Below are 26630 nucleotides of genomic sequence, written 5' to 3' on the forward strand. Positions count from 1 at the left end.
ATTTAAATCAATTTCAGAGTCTCTTAAATCAGTTTATCTTAAGTCAACTACAGATTGACTTAAGCCCAACAGATCCAAGATGCTCTTATGTTTCCATGCACTAAGTCACACTGGTTCAAGCGAACATTTAAAATGACACCTTTTTAGCTCGTACTGCCAGGCTCTTCCTTCCGGGGCCTGTCTTAATGGGAAAACATATTTGTTAACATATTTGAGCTTACACATTTGAAGAAAGCGCCCCTTCTGCCTCTCAAGAGATGGTCCTGTCTTTAAAGTTTAATCCACTCTTTCATTTTCTTTCTTGCCACCCTCATTTTTTTGCTTCCCATCTCATCCTTCTTTTGAAATCTATATTAAGGTCTGCCCTGAACAAATTGTTATCTTCAGCACTAAACGGCTGATCATGCAACATGTGAGGTGCAGCATGCCCTCCATTTTCATTTACCTCAGTCCGAGTTGAGGGAACTGAGCAGCTAGCTGGACTGGGTCCTCAACCAACGTACCACATTAGGAAATTCGGCGAGAATCTGGAACCAAGTCTTTTACCACAGCAATATAAGGCAAAATGTAAGCCAATATAAAATGACAAGAGTGACATTGGGCAGTTGGAAGAACATTTAAAAGGCTGACCAAAAGAATGCCTCCATCAAAGAATACTTTGAAAGGGAAAAATTAATGACATACACAATATGCATAGAGCAGCCCAAGATAGATGGCCTAATGGAGCCTTGGGTATCAGGGCCGGCTCTGGCTTTTTTGCCGCCCCAGGCAAAAAAGCCTCTGCCCCCCCCACCCCAGCACGGCAGGGGAGGGCGGCCAGAGCCCCGAGGGGAGGGCAGTGAGCCCCAGCCGGGGCTCCGCTCTCCCCGGTGGCCAGAGCGCCGAGGGGAGGGCGGCAAGTCCCGGCCGGGGCTCCGCTCTCCCCGGCGGCCAGAGCGCCGGGGGGAGGGCGGCGAGTCCCGGCCGGGGCCCCGCTCTCCCCAGCGGCCGGAGCCGGAGCACCGCGCCGCCCCCCTCCAGGTGCCACCCCAAGCACAAGCTTGGTGGGCTGGTGCCTGGAGCCGGCCCTGTTGGGTATGTCCTAAGCAAAACTTGACAGAACAGGAACGTTTCAGATTCTGAAGACAGGCAATGGATAGTCACAGAAGATGTGTTGCAGTCCCACAATATTTTAAAATGCAGGTCATTTGAGTTCAAAATGTAAAGTCTACATCCTTTTTAATGGTCCACATTCTCCAAAGACGGAGATTAATGACTTTGCAAAGTGCAAGAACACAGGTTCACTTGCAAGCAAGGGAAAGACAATACTGAACTGCAGGAGAGTAAATCTTTCTCATAGAACTAATATACATTATGTCAGCTTTCCATCAATTCCATGGCAGGTGAATGTGAAGCTGTAGTATTAGATACATTTCAACATACCACTGCCAAGAAAGTAGCAGCAACAGACACGCACATGGAGAAAACAGTCTGCATGGTAGGCAGTGGAGAGTGAAGAAAGCAGAATGTATTGGAGATGTACTCATTAGTAGGAACAATGAGCAAAAAAGGAAGGCCTGGGTGTTCTATTATCTAGCAGAAAAATGAGAAACGTCCAAAGGCAATTTCTGAAAGGTAAACAGTGCAGAGGGAGTGACTACTTAAAAAGACATGCTTATGACCACATGGATGCAGAGAGGTTCAACTTCTCTTGCTTGCATGCCAGTGGTGGTATTGTGGCACAAAAGGTATAAGTTAAGGAAAGGATGTGTAAGGGACCGGAACTTAGGTAGTCTGCCCTAGCAGTCACAGCTAGGATCCATACGTCAGGTGATCAGGGGTCAGACAAATTGTTCAATAAGCAAGAATCAGGGTCAGAGTTAGGCTGGGGTCATAGACCAGAGGTAGTATCAGACTGGAGTCAGGAGACAAGGGTCAGGATGGGATCAGAGACCGGAGGAGAGGTGAGGTGAGGTCAGGTGTCACAGCAGGCCCAAAATCTGTCTGGTTGCCCAGACAACTTCTGAATTCTGAATGTGCTTGTGGTAGCTTTTATTATCAAGTGAAGAAAAATTCTAAAGGCTCTTGGCAGTGCTGATACCAGGAAAATAAGCAGCTCAGTTCTCCACTTCTGTTAAGGAGACACTACTACTCCACTAATACCCCCAAAGTTTTAAGAAGTGCTGAATTAAAGGTAAAGTCTTGTAACTTCCCACTGACTAACTATATATTGGCATTTTAACGGATTTTTCTTGCAGCGTGCTTCTTTGTTAGCAAGACTATTGCTCTCAGCATATCTTAACTTCATTGTGTTATATTTGGTTCACTGTAATTTATTATTACCACAACCACCAGAAACTACAAGCCATATAACACAACCTTGACTTTGCTCCACTTTTACCGTGCTGCATGCACTGCTTCACCAGATTATTCTTCCTCAACATTAGCCGCAGTGGCTGTTTAGTGCATCAGTTGTGTTGCTAGTTTGACAAAGGCTTGTGTGCAGAAGGGTATTTAAAGGAGAGGATGGAAGGCTGGCATTCTTAGAGGGGCAGAGATAAGGCTGTGCATGGTCTGGGGTGTGAGTTAGTTGTGTTAACGGTAAGGTAGGTGTTCAGGGGTAAGGTTGTAGAAGATATATACAGATAGGTGGCTTCACTTTTCATTTCTTTTCTTTTCATTTGCATCCTTTTGTGGTATCTGTCAAGCATGTGTGTGTAGCAACCTTAACTACTTCACAAAGTTTTCTGCATACTAGCTACCTTTTTCTCACTTAATTGTTGGGAGGAGGATAGAGAGAAGGAGAGGCTTGCATGCACTCATCCCCCTCTTTCCTCCAATCAATCTGGTGCTTGGGGACATCCACCCCCAATCAGCCCATCAGACTTGTGTTCACCTGCACTAGTCCAACGAGGTTGTATGTACAGTGCATGAACTTTAATTGATAAGGAACAGAATAGGTAAAAATTTACCCTAAATCCAACACTAAAACCCCTTCCCACTGCACCTGATTTACTGAGGTATCATCTCTTTGCTGACATTTTTGTTCACTTTTTGAGGAGTCAGTCAACAGTGAGACGTATGTCTGACAAGGGAACATTTCAGTCAAAGCTTAAAATCTTGAAATTTTCTGTTAAAACTCTATGATTAAACACCAAACAAACTACAGAAAATTCAAAGTGTATAAAAACTAATCCTGTGTGAAAAGTCACATTGAAAGACTACCCACCTTTAAAGGAGCCTCCTCACACAGGAATGTATGCCCCCTTTTAAGTCCATTGTAAAACTCAACCTTAACTAAGGAATCCCTACTACACAACTCCTAAACATTTATTTTCTGTGTCAAGTTTTAGAGCAATAATTCTGTTTGGCTCTACAAAGAGGATAACAACTCCAATTTTCAGCTCTTTGTACATGTGTGTAAATCTGAGTCAAGGTCTTCTGAGAACAGAATTTTAGTCTTAATTATTATTATACTATAATATCTGGGATCATCTAAAAAGGGACCATTTTGATACTACCTCTCTGTCCAATATTGTAATTTGCTAATAACATGCTACTGCATTTATAACTTGCACTATAGTATTTCATTGCTACTCAGTTTCATTTTGCAATTATGGGGAAGGGGTGCAAGCCAGAATTGATGCCCCAGAATTTAAGTGTATTCAGATCCAGGGCTTTGTTTTGGGTCCAAATATACTTAATGACAGTAATGAAGAAGTTCAGGTTAAGGTTTATATGAATAACTGGCACCAAATCAATTCTCAATTGGTTTTAGTGGAGATACACCAGGGATAAATTTGGTCCCAGGAATTTAAGTACAGATTCCATGAAATCATTATATACGGGGATCAAACTAAAACCCCTCAACTGTAACAGACAATGAATCATTAATGACCTCTGAAAAGCATGTTAGGATTGTCTACCAGGAGAGTATTTACAGAGGACCCGATTATGAGCAGTAAAATCACAGGATGAAACCAATCTGCAAAATTTCATAATTTCAAGCATTCAGTCTAAAACTGCAGCTGTTCAGGTTGTCACATTTCTCTAACCTGTCCATAAGTTCAATGGCTTAAAAACAGAATGCATATAAATGTTAATGGTCATTTATTTGTATACCAGCTTGTATGTTAGTGCCATTAATTTTTGCTTATCATATATCACTTTGTACAATCTGTGAAAGCTGCCAAGATACCTCTATCTTTGGCTTCTGTTCTGTTAACATGCTAATTCAAAAGCATGACAGCCTAGCTTCTGTGATCCTGGTGGGCTAACTGATGCATCTCTGAAAAATGTACTTCTGGCAAGAAGCCTGAACTCTGGAAAACTGTTGGTGAACTTTCTGCCAAAGAGCTAAAACTAGGAAACTGGACTACACACAAGGCCTCTGGAATAACAAAAGGAATCTCATCTGACAGTACCACTGCTATGCTCTTTAAAACAGCTAAAATTCTCCCCTTTTACAGTTTCCTAGAAAAGCTTCATTGCCAAAGGCACACACATTTGCAGATAGCAGTGTTCTGGACTTACAATGCAGACTGGCTCTCACTGTTTAGTATGGAAGACATCTCCATCAAAAATAGTCAGAGTAGGACTCTAAGTAAAGCCTCAACTGTGTTTATTGTACTGCACACTAACTGCAGAGCCCACTTCATCATTCCGGTTCTACTTTACTTTTTCTGCTGTGTTTGGATTCAGACATCTAAGCAGCAAAATTTGTGCCAGAATAGATTCTTCACATTTTCTATATTAACAGAAATAAAATAGTTGGGAAAACAGCTGAGTCAGAGGAAGATGGAGGCAGCTAGCACCAAGGAGACAAAGTTTGGGTTTTGTGCCTATGCATTCCTCCTTTTTCATCACCCATTAACTTGTTCACCCTATTTGATTGAGATAGTCTCTTATTATTCCCAATATCATTCTGTTCTTCCAAACACTGACTTCCTCTTCGTCAACTCATAACATCTCATCAGTTATGGTGGGAGCACCTTGTCCTGTATACCTCCTGCCATCCAAAAAATACTCCTGTATATCTCTGCCTAAATCATTTCCTCATCTCATCTATGCTCTTTCTTCTCCTAACTCAGTTTCTCTCTTTCTACTATTTATGAAGTGACTAAATGTATCAACTCTTCACAACATTTTGGTACAGCCTAAATGAAAGATGCTATATGAAACAACATTGCATTACAATGTACTTTAGGGAGGAAAGCTTCCCACAACAGTCAATAATCTAATATCCCTCTCAAGTTTATTTTCTGGAGGATTGGTAATGGTTATATTTTTCCACCCTCAATATCTTCAGTTGACATGTTAGAAAAACCATTTCAGCTTCTGCTTAAACTGTTGCAGAACGAACTGCCTCAGAAGTTGATTCCAAGAAAGTAGTTACAACATTTTATTTGCTCTGATCTTCAATATTCAAATGGGATACAGTTGTTACTGACAGGAATCAGTGAATTAAAATTTACTCCTTATTTCAATAAACTAAATCAGTGGCTTTTAACCTTTTTTCATTTGCAGGCCCCTAAATTTTGAATGGATGTGTGGACCCCTTTGGAAATCTTAAGATATAGTCTGCGGATCCCCAGGGGTCTGCAGACCACAGGTTGAACTTCACTGAACTTAATAATTCAGTTGTATAGAAGGTCTACTAGTTCTTGCCTTTTAGCAGCAGTATTGTCACACATACCAGACACTTTTTATTTGTCATTGTCACCTGATAAGCAGCCCCTTTTGAAGTTACTTTTATGTCTTCATACATTATGCATGTTGCTGTGTTTAGACCTTCATCAAATAGTGGAACTATGCCAGGGATCACCAAAGTAGAGCTCTGGTACTTCATGACGAGTCAAGCTATTAACCCTGCTATTAAAGGGGACTGCAAAGAACAAAACCTATCATTCATGAAAGAGTTCGGTTTATATAATATATACAACTTAGATATGTTTGAACCTGCTGCCATTCAAATCGAAGGGAGTTTTGCCACTCACTTCTGGAGCTGGTCAGAAAAATTCCAAAGAAATGTTTGTCAGAAGTGAAATACTGTACTTCACAGAATTCAATGAACTTCCATCAAAAATCTGCCTGGCTTCCTGCCAGTTTGCTTGCCTGGCACCTCCGCAGATCACTGAGCCAGGAGTCTTGGTGCTGTGGACCTGGCTCTCTCCAACTCCTCTTCGACTGGCCAGACAGGCTACTGAGAACCCAGGGCTTCCAAGCTCTTTAGCTCCACTGCAATCCAGGCGGTGGGCAGCCAGGGATCCTGAGGAACAGATTTCAGTGTTTCAGAAACAAAATATTGTAGGATTTGAGTTCCATGGACATTTTTGTGTATTTTGGTTTTTCTTTCCACTTCAGGATAAAATAATATTCCTGAAAATGTGAATTTTTTCATATAACAAAAATTTAGTTCCCTGTGTAGCTCTACTCACTTCACTGGGTCAGGCATTAAGCTCTATCTCCAAAGTGCTTCAAAACACAAAGAAATGTATCTTCATAAAACCCCTTTGAAATAAACTAACATTGAATCCCATTTTATTTTCCAACATGTATACTGCAGTACTGCTACATATTTACCTTTACTCTATGTCCAATACATGCTTCTGTCTCCCCTTCTATAAATGGGACTAATAATGATAGACGATTGAATTACAAGTCATATAATTAATTCTTTTACATTTTAGAAGTTTGAATTCCATATGGCTTTGACATTCTGGGGTCGTCACTTGTTCTTGATTGCTGGTTCTCCGGTAGTTCGAGAAACAGGGCAAGACAGTAGATTTTGCATTGCACAACCTTCAGTTTTGTTACAAATGCCTGTTAATTCAATTTTATTTAAATAATTGTTTAAATATTTAGCAAAACTAATTTTTTTTAAAGATCCACAATTGGCCAGATGGTTTGGAGTTTGTCAGCTTTCTCTCAGTAATCAGCTATTACCCAACGATAATGAAATATTATTGTATATGACAGATTAATGGTGGAATCAATTATGGCAACAGCTTTCTTGGTATAATTTGACTTATAACTACAATTACATTCGTTTATGTACAGCTTTATTTTGAATACAGTTCTGTACAGAATCCATGAAGCGATTTTATATCAGATTTCAAATCAGGATAACAATGTTTTGGTTTACTTTTTTCAACAATACTTACCGTATGAACAGCTGCTAGCATTAGAAAGGAGTACTCATCGCTTTATTATTACACAAATAAGTCATCCATTATAGTGCCTGGGGACTTTGCTTGTAATTTTTCATTTGTGTTTATGGAATATTCAGAATCATGCTTTTTATAAATGAATTAAATAAATAAATTGAGATATCCCATCTCCTAGAACTGAAAGGGACCTTGATAGGTCATCGAGTCCAGCCCCCTGCCTTCACTAGCAGGACCAAGTATTGATTTTGCTCCAGATCCCTAAGTGGCCCCCTCAAGGATTGAACTCACAACGCTGGGTTTAGTAGGCCAATGCTCAAAACACTGAGGTATCCCTCACCCCTATAGGGGTGTGTGTGTTAAATGGCTCTGAACCTTTTTTTCCACTATTTTCATGTGCATTCTTTCTAATGCATTATCTTTTTGTTTTAAATTGTCATCCTAAAAACTCAAATGTCAAAATATTTTATGACCAATGTATTGGTCATGTCAGCAGTTTGCTTTTTATTCTAAAAGGATTATGCACTCCTGCTAGAGAATCTATATTGGACAATGAGTAACAACAATATTACTGTTTACAAATGTACAACACAGGAGCCTGGCAGCTTTACATGTCAATACAAAAAAAAACAAATTACTTTGTGTTCTTACATGGACATTGAAATAATTCAACCCTTTTGCAGATTAATTTTCATCTTCTTTCAAATTTCAGAACTATCAAATCTCCCCTGCCCTTCAGTCTGTTTTACATGAGTGTCTTGGTGTATTATCAATACATCTTGTAAAGGAGGCATCAAAATACAATTGCTATAAACACGATAACAAATACGTTTGTTTGGATAGTCACAAAATATCAGAAAATCAGATATAGAAACTGCTTTCTTTACAATCATATTAGATCAGTTTATATATATAATTGTAACCCATGTGTTGTCAGCAGCAAAAAGGACAGGGTTCAGTTTTCTGAGAGTTCTTTCTAAAGATTTAACTAATACCAGTTGGAACCCACAACCAGACACCTGGGAAACTATGCCACCCTTGATGGGCAATACTTCCCCACTCACAAGCACTGAGTCCAGGGGTTAAAACAAAGAATTTTATTGGGGAAGGAGGTAAGGAGAGACAACAGAATGAGTTTGGGAAAGGCAGCAATTAATACATTGAATTCTATGGGTATGTCTACACTACACCCAGATCGGTGGGCAGCGATTGATCCAGCGGGGGTCAATTTAGCGCATCTAGTCTAGACACGATAAATCGACCCCCGAGTGCTCTCCCATTGACTCCTGTACTCCACCGCTGCGAGAGGCGCAGGCAGGGTCGACAAGGGAGCGGCAGAAGTCAACTCACCACAGTGAAGACACCACGGTGAGTAGGTGTAAGTACGTCGACTTCAGCTACGTTATTCACGTAGCTGAAGTTGTGTAACTTAGATTGATTCCCCTCCCCGCCCCCAGTGTAGACCCGGCCTATGAGATAAGGTTTCTCTCCTCCACCTCCATGGTGTCTTCACAGCAATCCCAGCCTCGATCCTCCTTTGGCAGTTGAGTGTGGCTGTGTTCTAGCCACTTCCCAGTTCCCCTTCTCACAGTTAACTGTCCTGGGGTGGAGAAGTCCAAGGATTTCAGTAGATCACCTGACCAGCAGAAGTGATCAGCTTTAACTGTTATGTAAGGAGGCCAGCACCAGTCTCCTTTAGGTCGGCTGCTGCTTTCTCAGTGGCTGCAGCCTACCTCTGCACTTGCCACCACCACCCTGCGACATCCATTACCCCAAAGGTGCAGCCACGACTCTGCACCATCCATCATCTTGCAGCTGCGGCCACTGCTGCTGCTTTGCCCCATCCATTGCCTCAAAGCTGCCGCTGCTCTGCACTGTCCACTGGTGTGTAGCTGTCTCAGCTTAGCTAACAGGAATCTGTAGTATCTAGAACATCTGGATTCCTCACCAGCTGAGAGGCCATTGAACCTGAAGCTAGAAATCTCACTTGCTCCTGTAGGGTCTGTCTAGGCTCTCTTACCCAACCATGCCTGACTGCAGTCCTGCTCAGGGTGACCACAGGCACATTGGTGCAGATCCCTTGCCGCTTCATCTCTCAAGAGGGTCCACTGCCTTTTATTGCCCCCAAACTCAAAACTTCACTGATTTTTTAACCAAAATGCTCCAAGCTATTGAATAAAACTGAAATGCAGATAAGGCTTGGCCCATTCAGTCAATTACCTTTGTTCTTAAACAGATGCCAGCAACGAGCTCCCTTACCAGGGGAGCCCCTGCCCATCTGCAGTTCTTAAACAGCCGTGGGGCGCTCCTTTCCCATTTCACCAACAGGTGACAATACTGAGTTACCGTCTCTCCTAGGCTCCAGACCGCAGGGCTTATATCATTGGATGTAAATGTCATTCTGTTTTCTGTGGTGCTCCTTTAAAGCAGTCTTCCTAGCTGCAGAAGGGGTTGCTGTGAAGCAGCTGCTGCTGTGTCTCAATTCAGATGTGGAATGTTACAGAGAGTGAGTCCCTGTGCTCCCTCTCACTCTTGGAGACACTGCTGAAGGGGCAGGCCTTCTCTAATATCAAAGCTAACAAATACAAGGCAATTGAGCACATGCTTGAATCCCATTGATTTCAGAGAGACTTAAACACCTAAGTGTTTTGCCTAATTGAAAGCAAAGTCACCTAAACTAAAAAATGCATGCTTTGCTGTGTGTGTTCCTGAGGACAACATAACAGTATTTAAATGACTGCTCTGGAGGCCAACCCAGAAAAATCTGTATTCAGCTTTATAGTTCATCCCCACAGCTCACGTTAAATCCACCGGCAGGGTGACTTTACGTCACATGCTAGTCTCATTTTCCGATACATTTTTTATTTCCTGAACTACTTGTGTCAGAACCAGTTTTCAGTGGTAACATTTCGGTTGTCAAATTTTTATATTCTAGGAACATGTGAATTTGATCTTGCTTTGTTCTTCAGCACTATTTTAGGAGTGCACTGAGGACTCGTATTGTCTTTTAATATTTGGCTTCTGGGGTTTTATCTCACAGTATCCTTTTAGGTCCCAATCTTACAGCCCTTAGTGACAAGCTAGCAAACCTGATTCGTGTGGTAGTCCTACTGAAGTCACATCAGTTATTATCAGATGTAATCAATAGGATTACATGCAAGAGTAAGGATTACTCATGTGACTAAAGGCTGCAGAACTGGAGCCTTAGGTTTTTTCTTCAGGCTAGAAATTTATTAAATTATCCAAGTTGAATTTAATGTCCGCTCATAATTCTCACAATTTTTTCTGCATAATTTTACTTTGAGATCTTTACTATGTCCATTCATTTCCAGTATCAAATTTACTCACATTTCTCTCAGCTTTGATTTACCAAACTTTATCATCTCAACCATGTAAGCAACAGCATGCCTCTGTGGTAAATATTAAAATTAATCTTTTTTTTCCCCCAAAAAAACTCTTGCCCCAATTAAATAGACTGAGTTTAATCACTGTCTGCAGAGTCATCACACACTGCTGTGTGTTATTTAACTTTGTTCCTGCATTTGGATGCTTAGTTCCATTTGCATCTTTGTTCAGCCACATGCACTGACACAAAGACACACAAAGACAAAACTACTCAGTAATACAATACCCACACACATCCACTTAAATTTAACATTGAACAGGACCAAAAATTCTGAATCCAAACATATCCACATTTATTTGGATCTGTATTTGAAACTTGTGGATTAAGATTGCCTATAACTAAGTTATTCTTAAATGTACCAACATAGTCCTTAAAGGTATTCTTTGGTAATACCACAGAAGAGTACCGTTAGAATAGGACTGCTGGAGATCTACAATCCTTCCAGATAAAGAAAAAGGAAAACCTCTAAAGGGGTTTTCAAAGTCAAATGTGTTTGTTGTTGATGGAGATAAGCATCACTCCCAAAAGCCTGTGGTGTTTTCATTGATGAAGATTGCTTTCTTTTGCATAGCTCAATCCACATGCTTTATCTCTTTAAAGTGAATTGCTCCTTCATCTGGGTGTTTTACTATATTGGTGTCCTATAATTATGCCTTAATTAACTAATTGCACAAGGTAATATGCCAGTGCACATCACAGAAAGCTTGGTATGAATGCATTATTGGCTGACAATAGCTAAGGCACTGAATGAAAGTGAAAATCAGATGCTAGCTCCAGACACAGATGAAAGAATAAGATTTTAAAACAGGCTAAAATATATTGACAAAGATTCATGAGGTTGAATTGTTCTCCTATCAGTGTTATTAACACTTCTTGGGCATGCTGAGGAGAAAAGCAGTGTGATGCAGCAGCAAGCGAGAAAGGAAAGGAAATGCATACAAGGAGAGCCTTGTTAACAGGGATCAGGGATTATAAACTATAGTTATGGACAAAGAACATCACACAAAATATATATCCCCAATGTTTGCCCAAAATTTGAACCCAAATAGAACTTTGTGATTTGAACATGTTTGACTTTTTTCTCCCCTTATTTTACCTACTCATAATAAGGGCTTCTGAGCATTTGCATTTTGTCTGGGACTGGAAGCAAAAGTGCCACGAAAATGGCTGCTAAAAGCAAGTAGTACTGAAAACTTTATCAAAGCCTGGGAATCTAATGTTTACACAACATTTTCCCCAAAGTTGACAAATAGAAGCTGCTCAAGCTGTCCAACCTGATCCATATCTTAAGAAGTGTACCCTACTGTTAAGAAGTGTTGCAATAATATTAAGCATCACAGAGTTACATCCCAATTAAATTCAGAGCCTCTTTCTAAAACCCTTACTTGGTGTAATTGCTATGCTCCACTGCCTTGCAAGACGTGGCTGTGCCATGCCTCTCTGGATTTGGCCATTTGGTTACTGAAAAAAAAAAATTGCTTCTGAAAGACCAAGTATGACTTAGGTCATGACCTAAAGGTTGCATTTAAATTAACCCCAGTCCTTCACCACAGCTGCTCTTCTCCTATCACCAATTAACATTTTGTTGACTTATCAAATATTTGCTACATTGAATGCCACAGCAGGTGAGTTCTAACTGCAGTATTCAGCAGTCAGCTGTCTAAATAAGATTCAGTGCTTCTATACAGTTATTTGGACTCTACCATGATGAGAATGTTGTAAACACCATGTTGGAGAAATAATTTTGTCCTTATGTAAACTGTACATGAAATCGCTTTTATTTTCTTGCAATAGCCCTTCAAGTATTTTCAATAAAACTCCATTCATGTTTGCAAAAAACCACGTATAAGAAAGTAACTGGTAGAGAGTAGCTAAGGTAGATGAGTCATAGTGAATTTTAAACACATTACGTGCTGTTTACTTTTAGGGCATGAAGACAAAAAGCAGGTTTTAGTAGCAGTGATGGACTAACCCAACAGATACCATTCATATTAGAGGGACTTTTTCATACTGGAATTCTATGTATACAGTTACATATGAAGGAAAATATAAACCTAGCACTTGAAAATAAACAGATGCACAATCATGTCATTGCAAATTTTCCATTTTGGGTTCCTAAGATAAGTTGCTCGTTTCTGCACATGTCCACTGACTTCAGAATTTCAGATCTTGGGTGATGGGTAGGGCTGGGTATTGCTGGTGTGAAATTCTGTGAGTTCTGTGTGGGGGAGGCAATTAATTTATTATATTCATATAATATTTATATTTATATTGTAAGCTCTTCAGGGAATGGAAGGTCTTTTTGTTATGTTTGTATGGTGCATTTTATAATGGGGCTCAGGCATCCAAGTCCTACTGCAATACAAATTATTTACATTCTCACTGGGTTATTTTTTTTTTCTGGATTAATTGACAGGTCTGTCAGATAGTTAGTTTTTAAAGGCAAGGATGCCCAGAGCTTTAGCTGAGCACTTTTAATGTAGATAGTGGGGGGCATGGATCAGTGTTCATGTCACACTCCCTGTCAGACCCCGGCCCGAGCCAGGGAATCTAATGATCTAACCAGAGGACCAAACTGGGTGATGAATCCTGGTCACATGCCACCTGAGGCACATTGCGCATACACTAAGAAGAAGAAATAGTAGTTAGTAAAAATGTGTAGAGGAAAACAATAAATAAAATGAATATTTGACAGCATTAGTGAAATCAGAGGACCTGATTCTCATCTCACACAAGGTTTACATGGGGGTAACTCAGTTGACTTACACTGCTACAGCTGAAAGTGAGTATGAGATCTGATGATTCGCAAAGTCAATATTCAGAGCCCTAATTCAGGCACTGAATATTGAAATTAGGGCTCTGAACATTACTCGGAGCAGACAGTACTGTAAGCATGGAATAGTGACCAGACCCAGTTCCTCTGTTCCCAAGAAGGCAAGAGAATACACTGTAAAAAGAGGAACAACCCATTTTATGTATTTCTCTTGCTTACATTTGACACTTAGATAAAGGTGAAAAACCAGCCCCCAAAGCTTGTGAGCCAACTAACTATCTGACAGACCTGTCAATTTGCCTTATGAGTTCAGTTCCTCTGCTCAACTCATCTCAGAGTTCCTACTTGTGAGGTGTACTTTCAGGGAACTGTCAATTCCACTTTTTTTTAATCAGACATCACACAGCCGCCTGTTAGAAAGGAGTTAAGATTTACAAATCTACAATAACATTAGTATCAATTTCTGCAACAGGCAACACTGCCGAGACAGTAAAACTTGCTTCTATCAATACACAGCAATGCCAGTTATAAGTTTCTATGTTTAACAGAGCACTAATGTGGTATGAATGATTAATACAGCACTGTCAAAAAATGCAACTGATAGCCTGCTTCCCATTGCTACATCTCAGATACAAAAAGGAAGCTCAAAGATTACTATTGAATCTAGATAAAAGTTGGCAAAAGGTAGATACTTGTTTCTGAATCTCTTCAGATTCTTGTAGAGCTTGATTTAAATCTCCAGTTTTTTACCCACCCTTAATACTTTGCTTCTAGGTTGGATCCAAAACCAGAAGGGGCCTGTTTTCTGATTTTGGTTTAGATGTAGCAAAAGTCTTGTGAGAACAGCCATTCTTAAGGGAGTTTAATCCCAGATGTAAGAAATCCTTTGAGATCAGCTCATCCCAAGCTTTTCACTAATTGGGAACAACCCATACATCAGTCCAAGCCTAACCGATTCAGTCCATTTCCAGCTTTCATGAGCCAGAGCCCAAGTTATGGAAGTTTTCCATTTCTTAATGGCTTTGAATGATTAGTTTCTGACTTTTTGTGCTGCCACTGGGTTTCTAGCAAGTCACTAATGCTCTCGCTGGCATCACAGATTTGGACACCAGAGAACTGGTATTCTTCTTAGCATATGCGCAGCGTGCCTCAGACAGCATGTGACCAGGATTCATCCCCAGATTTCAAGCACAAGAACCAGCACAGTAGCTGAAAAAGTAGTTCTCTGCAACTTGATTTCATTCCAAACAGGATTTTCACTCTAAGCCCATGATTTCACTGCTAGTTCTTTCAGAGAGTGAGGGCAAACCATGGACTAAGCCTTCAAATAGCACTCGCTTTTGCCACCAAGATGGGACATGAAAGTGTGCGTAGAGGGGAAAAAAAGAGCATAGAGATGGCTGTATGATTTCTCCTTTTATCCACTTAATCAAAAGTATGTTTAAAGATTATTCACTTCTGCATAAAGGCATTCCAAGATATTTAATGGTGCTGGAGGGCTGGTGCCTAGATTTTTATTTTATTTTAGTCTTTGTATACTTCAGCACACCCTCATTTTTAAGAAGCCAACTTTCCCTTCTTCTATGGTACATTAGAAACCACATTGTGGCAACAACCCTCAAGTGGAGAGGACTCAGGATAATCACTGTCCCAATCAAGTGTGTGTGTGTGTGTGTGTGTGTGTGTGTGTGTGTGTGTGCACGTGCATATATATATATATATATATGTTCATAGAATACTGAGTGACAACAAAAATCAGACATTTGCCTGAAACCCAGACCCTGGATCTAAAGACTTTCATATTTTGGAGACTAATTTCAGATCCATGTGGCAGCTGGGAGGTACAATTCCCAACTCGAGTAGACAGACACACGTTAGCTCTGCTTGAGCTAGTGTGCTAAAGATAGTAGAGTTGCCGTGATGGCAAGGGTGGTGACTTGGGCTCATGCATATATGCATACACAAGCTGGCAGCCACTCGCCCCAGCTGATGTGTAGCATACCCTAAATCAAGAGCCTAGAGGTTGAAAGAGGATTACTCGTTTCAATGAACCTATTTTATGTGTCACCAAGCAAAGCATATCACTGTGGTTTTCTCCCATCATATCCTTGTGAATTGAGATAGATATTCTGTGTTACTTGTTGGCAGACACTCTTCAGCAACTAACGGAAGATAGACTTGGCAGAGAAAAGCAACACCTTTTAGCATTTTAAGTAAAATTTGCAATACCATAAGTACAGTCCAACAAACCATCTGTGGGAGACAGAATGAGAATTCAGCTTACACTGCATAAGAACACAGTGGATATGTCATGGCTGGAGCCAGTCTAAGTAATAGTTAGATGGCTGGGGGATGGGCTAGTTTTTTACACTTGACACCGGGAAAGACATTTTTCACCCAGTGTTTCCAGGTACCAAAACCAATTTAAATTACTGTACCTTCCTTGCAAACTCAGTCTGTCTAGAATTCCAGTGGTGGAGTTCTTCATTGTCATCCTGATAATCACAGTTACACACCTACTCTGCATGCCTTTACAGTCTTTCATCTTACAGCTACAGCCTCAGCAAAGCATGGAAAACAAGACAGCTGCAGTGTAGCCAGTCCACCCATACAAAAAAAAAAAAATCCCACTGTGTTGATGGCAGATGGTTTTGGTTAGGTGTGAAATGTGTTTGAATTCGCAAATTCATTTTATTTTGAATTAGGATATGTAGTTTTCACAGCTGCAATTTCTCTCTCCATACCACATGCAGGAACCTCAGAAAACAGTTATACACAGAGGTGGCCATGCACATGTTTTCGGACACACAAAGCCTTCTGGAATCATGCTACTTAGGCTAGAGAAAGGTGCATCTCTCTACATATCCTACCATTGTTACTCCATCTCCTCCTTCATTCCCCCTCCCCACAAACACACACCTTAGCAAAAAGAGAGTTGTCTTGCCCCTCCCTAGATTAAACTTTTGAAACAGCCACCAAAATGTCAGGTTCAATGGAAATTTTAAAATATTAAAAGTCTTCATATGACTGAAGTCTCTGGTTGAATCCGGATCATTCTGTTATTGTCCATTCAGAAAAAATAACCTCCATTTAAAGGAAAGAGCCTAATGCAGAGCAAGGGTCGGAAGCTAATATTTCAAATAATTTTCATTTTTTCTGGAATTGGTATTCTAGACATGGTTTCAAGTGAATGTTGGTAATCATATGGCTCAGTGAAAGGAATGGGTAAAATAAAGAAAACAAGGGTTTATAAAACAGCAGCTAGTATCTTGAAAAAGGAATTCAATCTCTGTCACTGTAGGTTCAATTATCCTTAATCTCACCCTCCCCTCCTAGTATTGCTTCATGCTAGAGGGCAACGTTCTACCTGCAGTGACACCCATCCAATCCAACACCACACAAATCAAAATTTGGCTCTAAAATTGTATGGTTACACCTCAAATGGGGCTGAATGAACAACTCATGACACGGATTACAGAAAAGGCAGGGGCTTCCCTGTAGCTTTATTAATGTTACATATGGCAGTGATTTACCCAAAGTGAAACTTCATTGGACAGCAGTCATCTAATCTTGTTGCTAATAATAATCTGAAATGGCATCCGTTATCATTTGAATCTGCAATTGACAGAGGGTCTGTACCATGCAGCACCAGATTGGATAATATGTTCTCATGATGGAGAGAGTAATTAACTAGCAGAGTTAGGAAAAAGTTGGAGTGAAATCTGAAACTTGAAGTATTAAAGAGCTGAGCTGCTGTTGAACCTGGTGCATTAACAGGTAAACTTCTGTTGGCAGTTGATGGTAAAGTATAATAATAGGTAAGCTGAAGTAAAGCTCATCGAAAGAGGCAAACTCTTGAATTACAATATAATTCCATGTTAAAGGACTCATAAAAAACACTGCATCCATAGATAACTCTGGATTGACTAAAGGCAAGATTACAAGTACAATACAAAGCCACTTTGACCCAGCAACATCCTGAGTTCCTGAGGTTGAACTAACAGTAGCTTAGATCAAGAAAGGAGTGCACTAGCACAGACAAAAGGTTTAACATATGTAATAATAGCTAGTAGTCTCTTGGGAGTACAGAGCCCACATAATTTTTTTTACGAGCATGATGCTAACTTGACATGAAATAATAACCCAGTCCATCAGTGGGAAGATACATACCTAACCACTTTAAAAACTACTGCATCAGCTATATATTGTTCATAGAAAGTGCAATGCTGCATAATGCAAACACTCTGAAAGTATTTCCTCAGGTGTTTAAATGTAAGCACACAAGTCCCTCTGAAGTACACTCAGCATCTTGCAGGGCGGTGCCTATGGCTACCTATTAGTTACATCCATCAATGACCTGCCCTTCAGTAAGATACATTACTAGAGACCTGCTCGTAGTAAAATAACCATTTTTTGTAACAGTTACTGACACTACAGGATATTTCACATGTATAGTTAAGCTAATTAAGCACATGCTTAATATCAGCTGTTGTATGTCTAAATAAATTAATTGCTATTACGGGGAGTTTGGGGAATAGCACCCTTTATTAAATAACACTGGTTCAAATTTTAGTTATTTTCTTCTGGTGCCCATTTCAAGCTCTAAGCATTTCATATTAATTAAAAACATTTTTCATACAAACTTGAAAGCCTATCATGTAATGATCTGCCCATTCAATTAGTAATAAAATTGTTTCCCTCAATTACAACCTGTTGGCCACAACTACCTTTTAACAAATCTATCACACGCCCATTAAATAACCTGCCACTTTCCCAAACCATCCAAAAACCCCACAAACCAAAGTGTCCTTTGCAATGTGCACTTAAATCCGTACCTTTTCTAGAAGGCCAACATAGTGGTGAGTTCCAAAGCAGAGGATTCCCCTAAGAAAACATCCCATCATCTTTCAACAGTGGTGGCTCTAGTTTCGCTGCCTCTATTAACTGCAACTGCAAGAGTCTTACAAAGAGGAAAGAGGCACCGTGTAACCAGGTCCCAACTGTTTTTTAGCAGGTTAAAACTTTAATACCTTAATTTCCATCTGGGAACTTCACAACATTCCCTGACAATGAGTTCTGCAGGTTGACTGTGCATTGGATGAAGTAGTACTTCCTTCCGTCTGTTTTAAACCTGCTGCCTATTAATTTTGTTGGGTGACCCCTGGTTCTAGTGTTATGTCGAGGAGTAAATAACACTTCATTATTCACTTTCTCCACACCATTCATGATTTTATGGACTTCTATCATATCCCCCCTTACTTGCCTCTTGTCTAAACTGAAGAGTCTGTCTTTTTAATCTCTCCACATATGGAAGCTGTTTCATACCCCTAATAATTTTTGTTGCATATCTATATATACACACCCCTTCCTAATGGTTCCTAGCATTCTGCTGCACATTCAGCACATGTTTTTAAAGAATTATTCACAATAACACCAAAATCTCTTCCTTGGGTGGCAATCGCTAATTTAGAACCCATCATTGTTTATGTATAGTTGAGATTATTTTATCCAATGGGAATTACTTTACACTTAACACTGAATTTCGTCTGCCATTTTGTTACCCAGTCACCTGTTTAGTGAGATCTTTGTAACTCTTTGCAGTCAGCTTTGGATTTAATTACTTTGAGTAATTTGGTATATTCTGCAAACTTTGCCACCTGTTTACCCCTTTTTCCAGATCATTTATGAATATGTTGAACAGCACTGGTCCCAGTACAAATCCTTGGTATTTACCCTTCTCCTTTGTGAAAATGGAACATTTATTCCTAACCTTTGTTTCTTATCTTTTAACTGGTTACTGATCCAGGAGAGGACCTTCCCTCTACTGCTTACTTTGCTTAAGGGCCTTTGGTGAGGGACCTTGTCAAAGGCTTCCTGAAAGTCCAAGTACACTATATCCACTGGACGATGCTTGTTGGCACCCTCAAAGCATTCTAATAGTTTGTGAAGCATGATTTCCCTTTACAAATGCCATATTGACTCTTTCCCAACACATCATGTTAATCTGTGTCTGATAATTCTGTTCTTTATGATAGATTCAACCTATTTGCTTGGTACTGAAGTTAGGCTTGCTGGCCTGTAATTTCCAGGATTGTTTCTGCAGCTAGTAAAAAAAAAAAAAAAAAAAAAAAAAAAAATCTGTGTTACATTAGCTATCCTCCGATCATCTGGTACAGTGTCTGATTTAAGCAATAGGTTACACACCACAGTTAGTAGTTCTGCAATTTCATATTTGAGTTCCTTCAGAACTCTTGGGTGAATACCATCTGGTCCTGGTGACTTATTGCTTTAATTTAGCAATTTGTTCCAAAACCTCCTCTACTGAAACCTCAATCCAGGACAGTTCCCACAAGGGAACAGAAACAATACTACGTAATCCTTATATGACAACCCTATAGAGCAGGGGTAGGCAACCTATGGCACGCATGCCGAAGGCGGCACGCGAGCTGATTTTCAGTGGCACTCACACTGCCCGGGTCCTGGCCATTGGTTTGGGGGGGCTCTGCATTTTAATTTAATCTTAAATGAAGCTTCTTAAACATTTAAAAAACCTTATTTACTTTACATACAACAATAGTTTAGTTATATATTATAGACTTCTAGAAAGAGACCTTCTAAAAACATTAAAATGTATTACTGGCATGTGAAATCTTAAATCAGAGTGAATCAATGAAGACTCGGCACACCACTTCTGAAAGGTTGCCGATCCCTGCTATGGAGTTTAGTGAAAAACAGTGTTAAACCTTCAAAAATTAGGCTTGCTTTCTTAAGATATTAGCAGCTTTTGAAGCTTGCACATGCTGCGTTTTCCATACTTGGGAAATAAGCTAATCTCATACTGCTGCTACAAACTCTTATCAAGTGCTTGACCCTGTGTTTAAACCAAAATGCTAATACTAAAACAAATATTAAATGAACATCCCTGTGATGGAGGTATGCAAACCCCACACTGTGTGACAAGGGGTTAAGGAACTATTCTGAGCCCAGCCAGCCCCGCCCTGCCCCACCTGTAGTAAGTGCACCAACTGGAGTTGGAGTTAAAAAGCCGGGGAGCAGTTCATTTGGGGGCAGACCGGGATAGGGTGACCAGACAGCAAGTGTGAAAAATCGGGATGGGGATGGAGGGTAATAGGAGTATAAGAAAAAGACCCAAAAATTGGGACTGTCCCTATAAAATCAGGACATCTGGTCACCCTAGACTGGGGAAGACAGCAGACCTGCAGCTCCAGGAGAGAAGAGCTGAGGGAAGGCAGAAATCTCTCCCGAAGCCACTGCCCAAAGGCCCTCCCTGAGGAAAGGACAACCCTGTTGCAGAGACAGTCTTAGAGGGAAACATCGCCTGCCCCCTCCTTCTCATACAAACTCTGGACTTAGTTAATCCCCTTTATTTTTGTTTGGAATACCCCAGCGGGGGAAAGCTCTAGGCCCGAGCCAGCCCAGGAGGTTGGGCCGTACCACATGAGGAGATAGTTCCGCCCAAGAGACAAAGAGAGCGACCTTGCAACACGCTGCCACCAGAAGATGTCTTGTGTTGAGCGGACACACTTCATGGAGCTTTAACCCAGACTGTGACCTTGGGACAATCATGGCGGGAGGGACAGAAAGTGGTCCAGAGAGGGCAGCCTTAAGCTTCCCTAGCTGTCAGATCACGGATAGCCCTGAAAGGGCCCTGAGTTGGAACCTGGTGGAGTGGGGGGGGCTGGGCTCCCCTACCGACAACCCCCTGCAAATCACAGGTCTATGCCCTGACCACTAGGCAATGATCCCCTACCAACCACCCTATTGAGTACTGTCTCCAATCCCAATTGCCCATTTATAAAAAGAGTCATGTACTGCCAAACACATTTTTATTTCAGAGTATTCCTTTTTAGGTTATTTAAAAAAAAAAAAAAAAAAAGAATTTTCTCAGAGCCTCAGCTATACCGTAAAATGGTTAGTATTAGACTTCTTAGCCACTAGTTTTCACTTGCCATCCAGACAACACAGGTCATTCCAACATACAGCAAAATAAGGTGTGACTTTTCCATGTTACCATAGCAAACAGACCTTATGTCTAATGTTGCTTATCCCCTTTGCTATTAGTAATTCCAGACACTGTGAGGAAAGTAGTTGTGCGTACAAGAGAAATTTTGCATATTAATATGGAGAACAAACCATAAGGTCTTCTGTAAAAAATAATACAGGCTAAGTAGGGTTTGTGTGCTGGGATTTTCAAATTTAACACCAGTTATTTCCACCAACCCAATACACGGCTAATTGACAAGTGTATATAGGCATAATAGGGGGTCTGTTAAGCAAACAAATTAATGTGACCTGGGAGGGCTGAACAATTTTCTTATTCACCAAAGAAATTAATTCCCAAACATGAAAAGTTACATGGAGTCTGTGCTGATGTGTTAAATACTAGAGATGGGGAAATAATGCAAATAGTTATCCATAAATATTCATTCAGAAATTTAAAAGAATCCATTTCACACATCCATGCCATTTCTGTTTGCATAAGGCAAACTTTCAAGTGATCAAGTCTTCCTAGGAAGATGATTAACAGAAACATATCTGAGTCACATGTGCAAGTACATGTGGAAACCATATTTTGAAAGTAACACATAGGTTTTCATGTTGCAAGACTTACTCATCCAGGGAGCAGAAACAAGACAACTTCTAACCTGTCACAAGACCAGTTTAAATTCAGATTAATAATTGATCCATGCAGTTCATTATTCAAGATTTGTCCAATAAATTCCAAAAGCCGATCAGAGTACAAGTTGTTTGTGTATATTCTGTTATCAAGAGGGACTAGATAAAAATAAATGACTCAGTTAGCGCTATTACATATTGAAATGGAAGGCAGCTATGCACATGGCTGACTGGACTAATAGTGAGATCTTTATCCTTCTATTGAGACTAGCATAGATCAATACTGTGAGACTTAAAAGTAGGATAATGTTTTTTTAATTAATTATGAAGACCCAAAAAAATCAAGGATGTAACATTCAATGTTAGAAGAGGCTTGAGATGAAAAGATGTTATGTGAAGCGTTAGCTTCATGTTGCCTCTAACATTTCCCAATTTGAAGTTTTGATGAGTTGGAGAAGCAAAAGAGAAAAAAAACCCTGAAAAACCCAACATAACGTTCATTTTATTATAGCAGAAAAGGAAGAAAAAAGGGGTCAAGAGCGGAAAAAAATGAAAAAAAAAATATTTTTAAAAGTTTTGAAAAAATACAAAGAGAAAGTGAAAAACTTCTATTTCCAACCTAGCAAATGGAAACATCAAAGTGTCACAATCATTCTTCCATTTTTTGACAACCACTAGGTTTGTGGCTAAGGCACACTGGTGGGACTAGTGTGGAGAAACTTGTTTTATGTTTGATGGATGAAGAGAGGACTTGATCCTACAATGAGCAGAGATTAATTCACTTCACCCCTCCCCCCACCCCAAAAACAAACAAACCTCCAACCCTAGGCTGTATTGAAGTAACAACATTTTTTGCACAGTTTCTAAAAAAGAGTAATTTCCAAACGTGAACAGTAACGTACAGCTCTACTTCAGGAATACAAAAATTCTATTCTCTATTTCTACTTTATATTCAGTTACATAAAGGCTAATTTAATCTTTGGTGTGATTTAGAGTACACTGATGACTCACCAAGTTACACCAAGGAAGAAATTAGAAATTTGCAAGTACCAAAGTACCAAAAATAACCATGCTATTGTATCTGCTATCTATTTCTCTTTCAATCTGTAACAAAGCTTTGCTCAAAAGTTTACTTAACTACATTTCCTCTACTTACTTTAAACTGCTAAGCTGTCTCTAAACTAAGCTGTTTTCAGCTATGGAAAATCTTTCCCTTGGAGGACCTACTCAGATGTCTCATCAGGTTGATAACTGGCATGATTGTTGAGCCATTACTTAATAATCACTGCAAACACTGATACACAACAGTGTAAGGCCTAAGGATTCTGCCCTTTGGTAGGTCAATACATATGACATGAAGGTATAGAATAAAAGTGAATGATCCTGCATTCTGGCATTTTTATTTCTACATGTCAGTAGTTGTCTGCCAACAGAGGGTGATATATTACCATTTGTAATGCAGCAACACCTAGAGAGCCCAGCCAAGATTCCCATTATGCCAGGCATCATGCACAGTAAGAGAGAACCCCTGCCCCAAAGAGCTTACAATTTTAGACAAGACAGCAAGTGTTATCCCCAGTTTATGGATGAGCAACAGGCACACAGATAAAGCAGACCTAGATACATGGTGAAACCCTCCATCTGGTGGCTGAATTTACCATGCCCATGTCATGGATATTACTGTAGCTCTTTGGAGTGGGACTCTTTATAGTCCCTAAACAACAGTTCTATGAGAAGCAAAACACAACCACCTCTGGCTAAGCCACTGGATCAGTGCTAGATTTGTCTCATTTTGAAAAAAGAACAGGAGTATTTATGGCACCTTAGAGATTAACAAATTTATTTGAGCATAAGCTTTCGTGGGTTACAGCCCACTTCATCAGATGCATAGAATGGAACATGTAGTAAGAAGATATATATACATACAGAGAACATGAAAAGGTGGAAGTTGCCATACCAACTCTAAGAGGCTAATTAATTAAGATGAGCTATTATCAGCAGGAGAAAAAAAACTTTTGTAGTGATACTCAAGATGGCCCATTTCGGACAGTTGACAAGAAGGTGTGAGGATACTTAACATGGGGAAATAGATTCAATTTGTGTAATGACCCAGCCACTCCCAGTCTCTATTGAAGCCCAAGTTAATGGTATCTAGTTTGCAATGGTATCAGTTCAGCAGTTTCTCGTTGGAGTCTGTTTTTAAAGCTTTTCTGTTGCAAAATTGCCACCTTTAAGTCTGTTACTGAGTGACCAGAGAGGTTGAAGTGTTCTCCTACTGGTTTTTGAATGCCATGATTCCTGATGTCAGTTTTGTGTCCATTTACTCTTTTGCGTAGTGACTGTCCAGTTTGGCCAATGTACACAGCAGAGGGGCATTGCTGGCACATGATGGCATCTATCACATTGGTAGATTTTGAAGTTTTTCTTGGCATGTCTTATGCATAAGGGAAAAGTACATAAAATACTTAACTCCAATACTATCAAGTAAAGAAATATTTGCTTATTACGTTATGTTTTGTCCTGAGTGGCCATTAAGCAACAAAACTAGCCATGCACAATATGACTGGAATCATGATTACTAGATGGGTGCTAAGGTACTTAGGAATGCCACTGAGCATTACTAAATCAGATACGTCAACTCTCTTCTTCCTCCCTCCTGTATGAGAGAACTCACACTCTTGGTGTCCTTGAGAACAGTTAGGGAGGTTGCTTTTGATATGCGATAGAGGACACATTAGTAGTGCTGGTCACTGTTTCTTGTTACTTGGCAACAGTATTTTTTCTCTTAGCAACAGAATAGAAGAGCTTTTGAAGAGAGAAAAGAATACAGAACATGAAAAGTGAAAACCTCATTTTATTGTGGGCATGATCTTGTAGCCAAAATGGATTTAATTTTCAGTTTTGAGGGAAAAGGATGTGTATAAACTAAACTTCTCTTATAAAACAAGGCAAACTTTTAGACTATAGGCTTTCGGGAGCTGTGACTGTTAATCTGTGTTGTGCCTCTGGGCACAAACTATAATATACAAGTTAAAAAAGCATTAACTACATGATCTTTTAACTTCACATGTGAATTCATTTGTCATGAACATCTATTCATGAAATTTACAGTGCATCAGAATATATAAGTATTGGCCAACCCACTGGGGAAAATATTTGGTTGGAGGGTTTTTTGGTAGTTTTTTGTTTTTAACTTCAAGCTCTGCCCAATGTGTTTATAGATCTTTCTCTCTCTCATGTGATAACTGTGGAAAAAGGTACTTCCAGGAATTGAACAAGGCAAATTCTCTTCACAAATATACCCAACGAATATTTGGCTATCAAATTAGTTGTCCTCAAAAGCATTTTTTAAACCAATCATCTCAATAAATAGTATAAAATATTTATTAAAGCACTCCTGCCGTGTTTCCATAGACCCACAGGTGCATTTATGAACCATGTTTTGTCTTCCACCCATATATATATATATATATATATATATATATATATCAAAGAATAACCTAGCTGTTGTCTGCAATTCAACTGTTGCCCACAATAAACCAAGCAAACGACTGGGTTGTTCATTGCAGGACAGTAGTGCACATCCTTATACATAACTTGGCCTGTTAAGAGGTTCGTTGCAGCCACTTTCTGTTTCTGTACTGGGCTGTTCAGCTCCTGTCCACTCTGTTTTTGGTTTGGAACTCATTTTCTGAGTTTAATTTTAGTGTTATTTTACTGTTGCAGTTTCATTTAGGTGATTTGCACCAGGGTCATCATCATCTGGTAGAAGGGTCATTTGTGTAATTGTCCTTCAGGAGCTCATTCCAGCTTCTCACTCCTGGGAGCGGACATGCAGATAAGGTTTCTGACAGACCCTGACAAAGAAGCAATACAGAATTCAAGAAATGTCTGGGACTGATGGATTTGGGTGGAGGGAAGGAAATGAGAAACAGCAATGAGCCACTGACTCAGTTACTACTTCTAACATCTAGACCAGTGCCAGATAAAATCCAATTATTTTCGAAATATTGTATGGAAGAGTATCAGAGGGGTAGCCATGTTTGTTGCTTTTTACAGATTCAGACTAAGAGACCTGTGGTGTCACAAGACTTTGTTGCTTTGTATGGAAGAAACTCTTTCTCCCCAAAATGCTTTGTAAAAGTAAACAACAAAATTAAGGTGAGAGCACAGGGTGAACTACATAAGAAGGCATAGGCAAAAGAGATATTTTCTTTTTTAAATAAAGGGCAAAAAAAAAACCCCTCTGTACATGGGGGGGGGGGAGCAGAGAATGGTAGTAAGGCATGTTCCAATCCATCCCCAGCCTCCCTTTGCAGGTGGGGATGGAACACATCCACAGCTATTCCCTATAGCTCTGTTCCTCTCTGCCCAGGGATTCATGGTTTAAGTTCATGTTAACAGAGTAAATGGAATCATCAGCTGGAAACTGACTGGGAGCTTGTTTTCCTATGAAGAGGACTGGAAACTCACTCATGTAAAGTGGCTCAAGGGTTTGTAAGAAATTTCAACACTCTACCATCGCTTTGCAGATTTATTTCTATTACGTATTTTGCCGATGCCGTTGAGCACTTTCCCGCTCAAGAGGCAGTTATATTTGAGTAAAATATATTTTCCTTCTTCCCAGTTGCATGCCCCATAAATCACAGCTGTTTGATTTAACTAAATG

General features: G+C 39.9%; 1 long non-coding RNA gene across 4 annotated transcripts in view; it reads right to left on the reverse strand.

The window, feature by feature from the left end:
- Positions 1–908: 908 nt before the first annotated feature.
- LOC112059669 (uncharacterized) overlaps positions 909–26630 on the reverse strand; it is a 167316-nt gene continuing 141594 nt past the window's right edge. For 3 of the 4 annotated variants that reach the window (XR_010599603.1, XR_010599598.1, XR_010599602.1), the window contains one exon: positions 15065–25818. This is a non-coding gene — a long non-coding RNA (uncharacterized LOC112059669). Of the gene's footprint in view, positions 6248–15064; positions 25819–26630 lie in introns of those variants that run through there. The other variant, XR_010599601.1, reaches the window with a different exon arrangement.

The sequence above is a fragment of the Chrysemys picta genome, chromosome 1, assembly GCF_011386835.1.
Source record: "Chrysemys picta bellii isolate R12L10 chromosome 1, ASM1138683v2, whole genome shotgun sequence".
Lineage (NCBI taxonomy): Eukaryota > Metazoa > Chordata > Testudines > Emydidae > Chrysemys > Chrysemys picta.